General features: G+C 46.7%; 1 protein-coding gene across 1 annotated transcript in view; it reads right to left on the bottom strand.

The window, feature by feature from the left end:
- Positions 1–6,000, bottom strand: part of col9a3 (collagen, type IX, alpha 3) — a 122,108-nt gene that overhangs the window by 43,741 nt on the left and 72,367 nt on the right. The gene's annotated exons all lie outside the window — the stretch shown is intronic.

Genomic DNA, 6,000 nt, shown 5'->3' with positions numbered 1-6,000 from the left:
GGTGGCAGTGAATCAGGAGTGGCCCAGAGATCAGTGGGTGGCGCTGTTACAAAGTGTGTTAAAAGGGAAGGCACAATGAGCATATACGGCGTTGTCCACGGAGGAGGAAGAGGCGGAGAGTTATGACAAAGTAAAGGCGGCCATTCTCCGGAGTTATGAATTAGTACCTGAAGCGTACAGACAAAAGTTCAGAAATTTAAAGAAAGGGGGGAATCAGACGTACACTGAGTTTGCCTATGAGAAGGGTGTGCTCTTGGACCATTGGTGCACAGCAGAGATAGTGGAAGAGGATTTTTGGCATCTCAGGGAGTTAATTCTGATTGAGGAATTTAAAGGTTGTGTTTCGGAGGATATCCGGATGTATTTGAATGAGAAGCCGAATAAGTCCATCTCAGACTTTGCTAGGTTCGCAGATGAATATGCCCTAACCCACAAGACAAAGTTTTCCTCGAATAAAAGTTCCCAGAGAGACCGTGGGAACAATCGAGAAAGCCCGCCGGCTGAGGCAGAGGTCCCGCCGGGAGCTAGTGGTAAGATTGAGGGGGAGAGGCAAGACGGCCAGAGATTTCCGGGCTTGACCTGTTTTAATTGTGGAAAGGGGGGACATATTGCATCTAGTTGCTTTGCTCTGAGGAAGGAGACAGGAAAAGGGAAAGCCGCAGTCCCTATCGGATGTGCCGTGGTAATCAGTAAATCGACAAGAGAGCCCCAGGTAGACAGAGTACAAGAAGCGTCTGAGACTTGTATGTCAAACGGAACCGTGTCTGTGAGGGAGGGAGACACACCAGTTCCAGTACGGATCTGGAGAGATACGGGGGCTGAGCTATCATTGATCAGCAGTAAGGTACTGGATTTTGGTCGCAAGATGGGAATGGTAGTTGTGAAAGGAATAGGAAAAGGGACGGAAATGGTGCCCTTGCATAGGGTCATTATGAATTGTGAGCTAGTCTCTGGACCAGTTGAAATGGGGGTGTGATCAGAATTCCCGAGAACTGATGCGGACGTCCTTCTTGGTAACGATTTAGCCGGTGGTAAGGTTTGGGCAGCAATGATGCTGACAAGCCGGCCGGTGAGTGTTGCGGCCCCGCCCTTAGATTCCAAGATCTACCCCGCCTGCGCGGTCACTCGCAGCATGTCCAGAGAGGCAGCTGAGAAAGGGAGCAGTTTAAATCAGGCCAGTATCGATTTGGCCGAGACGTTTTTACCGACCCTGTACCAGGAGGGTGGGAAAATGGAGAATAGGAAAGTGAAAGAGAGTAAGGGAGAGGGGGTAGACCTGCCCTTAGCAAGGAGAAAAGTTCTAGAGGCACGAAATAAAGATGAGAAACAGATAAGGCTGTTAAAAGGTCCAGAGTTGGATATGGATGATCTGTCTGGTTTGGCAGAACTGTTTGAAGAAGTTGAAAATTCTAAAGGTGTTCCCGATAATGAAATGAAGGCAGTCCTAGATGAAAAGGATGCCATTACCTTGAAGAAGTCTGCTGGGTTGGCAGATGAGGTTGTTTCAGCCCGCGGGGTTGAGTTTACTCCGGAAGGGAGTTGCCCAGAGAGTAACTGGGAGAATCAGGGGAATTTAAAATTTGGACTGGGTACGGGTATTGAAAGCCTGGAAGAGGCAAATGTCCCGTTTGAGTGTGTCCAAGATGTGGATGCACGTGGTACTGAACCTAGTAGTGGAGCTCAGAAAAAGTCTGAGGTATTTGATTCAGTTGAAAAGGAATGCAGTCCTTGTGGGTCAGATAGACTTGGTTCAGTGAAGAAAGGGTTAACCTTGGTAATAGTGGGAAGTGAGAGTTCCCAGGTGTTTGTGCTCGAAGGTGTGTTAAAAGTTTGTGGGGAGATGAATATTATTATTGAAGGAAAAGGGAAATATGTAGTTCCCAAATTGAATGAAGAAAATTTAAAGGCTGGACTGATATCAAAGGCAGCAACCAGGCTACAGAGACAATGGCGTGGTACCAGAAAGCCTGTGAATGAATTACAGGTTGAGTTGGAAGGTAAAGGGGCCTCACACGCTATTGTTATTCCGGAGTGTGGTGTGAAAAGGCAGAATTTGAAATGCTGTTTGAACAAAGAGTTCGAACTGAAAACTAATAGCCTGAAGGGTCCTGAAGAGAAAACTAGCAACTTGCGTAAAATTAAAGAATTGGGTGGAAATTCAGAATATGGTCTAAGTTTGGAACACATTGTTGATAAAATAACTCCTATGGAAGGAGCAGACAAAAGCCTATTTCGTCAGGGTGCACAAGCTCCCCACGTGGGAATTAACCGGAAAAGAGGCGAAGGTCAATGGGGACGCCATTTTTAAATAGCAAAAGCCGGTTTTACGGGATTTCGACAAAGCATGTGAATAATAAAAACAACCCCATGGAAGCCTGCCTGTTAAGTTTGAAAGCAAAATAAAGATTAGTATTTGCATGAACTTTTGTAGTATACCCGTAAGCTAAGATCACAACTCTTTAGTTTTTGTTTGCTAAAGAACAATAAGACCTACAAATAGGTGGTTATTAAATTGGAGTCTGATGCTACAAGACTTTAGTAAGGTACAAAATGTTAAGATATTAAAGGAAGTGACAATGTAATCGGTAACCATCTAGATACTGAATTGAATGTATAACTGTACTACCCTGTTAAAAAAAAATTGTATGGTGTTAAATTCTAAAATCCTGTAAGACTCTGTATTACTTCATTTTTTTCCAATGCTAAGAACCGCGTTGAAGAAAGGGGGTGTTACGCCTGTGCTCCCCCCCCACCTCCTTTTTGAGAATCGCAAGATCGCTATTAAGTCAGGTCAGGAGACCCAGGAAATGAGAGAAAGACATGCAGAATCCACAAAGAGTTTAGAATGTGTCCTGGCCTCCGAAAGGCGGAACCATTGATAACGGCTATTGTCTCTTGGAGACGGAATTGTGTATTGAGTGCTGTGCTATTCATCGATGCCCTCAAGGAATCAGGCAACGTGGGCTGGTTGGGGGATGGCATCCTCCCCAACCTAATTGACATCTGAGACCCCGTGAGTGGGGATAAAAGAGGGTCTGTGGGAACAGCCCCTCAGACGCGCCAGAAGAAACGCTCGAAATCCTGTGACAGCGTAATAGCGAAAGCCAGTGGAAAGCCACGTGCGTCCTTTTCCATTTGCCTCGGAATTGGTGGGTCCTGCCACAGAAGAACGGCTTTAGCTAACAACAAAGGGGAAATCGGCCCCCAACGACTCTCGAAGGATTGACATCATAAAAGGAATGGGCAAGTTAAACATCCGTCTTTCTCTCCAACCAAAAGCTGCAGCTTGAATGAACTTGAGTGACTTTTATATTTCCATCGGACAATACATTATAGAGCTATTTCTTATTGATTATTATTATACCTGTGCTTTTAAATTTAGTACTGACGACGTATATTATATGTATGTTTGCAATGATATTATTTTTGTGTATTTTTATCAATAAATACCATTAAAAATAGTACCATCAGACTTCAACGGACCTCTCTATCTTTGCTGGTAAGTGACCCAGTTACGGGATATGTAACATTATATATTATAAAGTTAAATTAAATTTTAAAAAGTTGAATACAGGAAAAAGTTGAATTAACTTAAATAAAGTGCAAAAAAAAAGAAATATAGAGTGGTAGTGTTCATGGGTTCAGAATCTGATGGCAGAGGAGAAGAAGCTGTTCCTGAATCATTGTGTGTGTACCTTCAGGCTCCTGTGCCTCCTCCCTGATGGTAGCATTGAGAAGGGGACATGACCTGGGTAGTGGGGGTCCTCAATGACAGATGCCACCTTTTAGAGACATCGCTCCTTACAGATGTACTGGATGCTGGAGAGGATAGTGCCCATGATGGAGCTGACTGAGTTTACAAATTCCTGCAGCTCATTTCGATCCTGTGCGGTGTTCCCCTCCATACCAGTCAGTGATGCAGGCTGCTAGAATGCTCCCCACAGCGTGTCTGTAGAAATTTGTTCAGAAATCTGATGGTTGAGCGGAATAAGCTGTCCCTAAACCATATTTTTTAAAAAAATATATAAATAAAATCACAGCAATTTGTAGTAATTATTAAGTATTGCTCTGATGGGGAAAAATCTGCAGAGGGTTGTAAATTCAGCCTGCACCTTCCAGATCCTGGAGCTGTTCATGTACTGTGAGCTGCGGACTGCCGCCATGCTGCAGTACTGCCTGCAGGGGCTGCCCCTCAGCAGGATACGGGAGTTGTTGATGCGGAATCAATGTCTCATAAACTCCTACAGAACTGTATGACTCCATAATAATGGCCAAGCTGAAGTGACCGCAGAAGTACGTATTGGCTTTTGGAGTTGTGTGTGTGTGTGCAGTTCCAGTCACCTACCCACAGGAAAATTATCAATAACATTAAAGGAGTACAGAGAAAACTTACAAGGATTTTGTCTGTACTTGAGGACCTGAGTTTTAGGGAAAGGATGAATAGATTAGGACTTCATTCTCTGGAGCAGAAGAGAAGGAGCCCAGATTTGATAGAAGAATATAAGATGATGAGGGGTGTGGCTAGGGTAAATGCAAGCAGGCAAATGCATTGTCAGTACTGAGACTGCAGGTTAAGGGTGAAAGGTGAAATGTTTATCGAAAACATGAGGGGGAACTTCTTCACTCAGAGGATGGTGCAAGTGTGGAATGAGCTGCCAGTGTGTGCAGTGGATGCTGGTTTGATTTCAACATTTAAGAGAAGTTTGGATAGGTACATAGATGGGAAGGGTATGGGGTCTATGGTCCGGGTGTGGGTCGATGGGACCAGGGAGAAGTTTGGAGAGGTACATGGATGGGAGGGGTATGGGGTCTATGGTCTGGGTGTGGGTTGATGGGACCAGGGAGAAGTTTGGATAGGTACATGGATGGGAGGGGTATGGGGTCTATGGTCCGGGTGTGGGTTGATGGGACCAGGGAGAAGTTTGGATAGGTACATGGATGGGAGGGGTATGGGGTCTGTGGTCTGGGTGTGGGTCGATGGGACCAGGGAGAAGTTTGGATAGGTACATGGATGGGAGGGGTATGGGGTCTATGGTCTGGGTGTGGGTTGATGGGACGAGGGAGAAGTTTGGATAGGTACATGGATGGGAGGGGTATGGGGTCTATGGTCCGGGTGTGGGTTGATGCGACGAGGGAGAAGTTTGGATGTACATGGATGGGAGGGGTATGGGGTCTATGGTCTGGGTGTGGGTTGATGGGACCACAGAAAAGTTTGGATAGGTACATGGATGGGAGGGGTATTGGGTCTATGGTCTAGGTGTGGGTCGATGGGACCAGGGAGAAGTTTGGAGAGGTAAATGGATGGGAGGGGTAGGGGGTCTATGGTCTGGGTGTGGGTTGATGGGACGAGGGAGAAGTTTGGATAGGTACATGGATGGGAGGGGTATGGGGTCTATGGTCCGGGTGTGGGTTGATGCGACGAGGGAGAAGTTTGGATGTACATGGATGGGAGGGGTATGGGGTCTATGGTCTGGGTGTGGGTTGATGGGACCACAGAAAAGTTTGGATAGGTACATGGATGGGAGGGGTATGGGGTCTATGGTCTAGGTGTGGGTCGATGGGACCAGGGAGAAGTTTGGAGAGGTAAATGGATGGGAGGGGTAGGGGGTCTATGGTCTGGGTGTGGGTCGATGGGACCAGGGAGAAGTTTGGATGTACATGGATGTGAGGGGTATGGGGTCTATGGTCCGGGTGTGGGTCGATGGGACCAGGGAGAAGTTTGGATGTACACGGATGGGAGGGGTATGGGGTCTATGGTCTGGGTGTGGGTCGATGGGACCAGGGAGAAGTTTGGATGTACATGGATGGGAGGGGTATGGGGTCTATGGTCCGGGTGTGGGTCGATGGGACCAGGGAGAAGTTTGGATGTACATGGATGGGAGGGGTATGGGGTCTATGGTCTGGGTGTGGGTCGATGGGATGAGGGAGAAGTTTGGATGTACATGGATGGGAGGGGTATGGGGTCTATTGTCTGGATGTGGGTCGATGGGACCAGGGAGA

Source organism: Hypanus sabinus, chromosome 9 (assembly GCF_030144855.1).
Source record: "Hypanus sabinus isolate sHypSab1 chromosome 9, sHypSab1.hap1, whole genome shotgun sequence".
Classification (NCBI taxonomy): domain Eukaryota; kingdom Metazoa; phylum Chordata; class Chondrichthyes; order Myliobatiformes; family Dasyatidae; genus Hypanus; species Hypanus sabinus.
Note: the sequence above shows the minus strand (reverse complement) of the source record. Positions and strands in the feature narration are given on the sequence as shown.